The sequence below is a fragment of the Mandrillus leucophaeus genome, unplaced genomic scaffold (genome assembly GCF_000951045.1).
Source record: "Mandrillus leucophaeus isolate KB7577 unplaced genomic scaffold, Mleu.le_1.0 Scaffold156, whole genome shotgun sequence".
In the NCBI taxonomy this organism is placed as follows: domain Eukaryota; kingdom Metazoa; phylum Chordata; class Mammalia; order Primates; family Cercopithecidae; genus Mandrillus; species Mandrillus leucophaeus.
Genome location: NW_012101543.1, coordinates 3160574 through 3161146, shown reverse-complemented (window position 1 = coordinate 3161146; position 573 = coordinate 3160574). Strand labels below are relative to the sequence as shown.

Below are 573 nucleotides of genomic sequence, written 5' to 3'. Positions count from 1 at the left end.
AAAAAAAAAAAAAAAAATGTAAATTCACCTAGACTTCAGAAACATCGAAATCTGGAAATCAGCAACTAAGTAAGCTCTGGCAATAGACTGCACATTAAAAAGCACCTTTACTTGTGTGCTCTGAAATCATAGCAGCAAGCTGGTGTCAGAATAATAACCTTGAGATTACGGAGTGTACATATGGGCCATTAAAGCTGTTTTGGAATAAACATTTTCCAGAAGTGATAAAATGATGCTCTGTGACCAAAAGCATCAGAACTATGAATTTCATAGATTTAAAATATACTGTACAATATCTTCTTACACTGCTGAAGGTCCATGTCTTTAGCTTTGAATGGTTTCAACAGAAGTCAGTATAGCTGAAAAATAAGAAAGAGGAAATTACTTTGACACCTGCAACGTTAATCAATTACCATTTCCCAAAGTAACTAAGGGTGACATTCTATAACAACAGAACTGACAAGCATTGCCATGAAAATCCTAAAACACAATGCAACCAAAGGATATTTTTCTTAATTTCCATAGCTTAATTCACAAAGCAAAGAAACATAATACAATTTTTTTTTTTTTTTT

The 573-nt window shown here is 32.5% G+C and overlaps 1 protein-coding gene across 1 annotated transcript in view; it reads right to left on the bottom strand.

Annotated features, from left to right (window-relative positions):
* PLEKHA5 (pleckstrin homology domain containing, family A member 5) overlaps window positions 1-573 on the bottom strand; it is a 147930-nt gene continuing 147357 nt past the window's right edge. The window contains exon 24 of the mRNA XM_011975468.1: window positions 1-359. The gene's annotated coding sequence lies outside the window, so the exon portion shown is untranslated. The remainder of the gene's footprint in view (window positions 360-573) is intronic.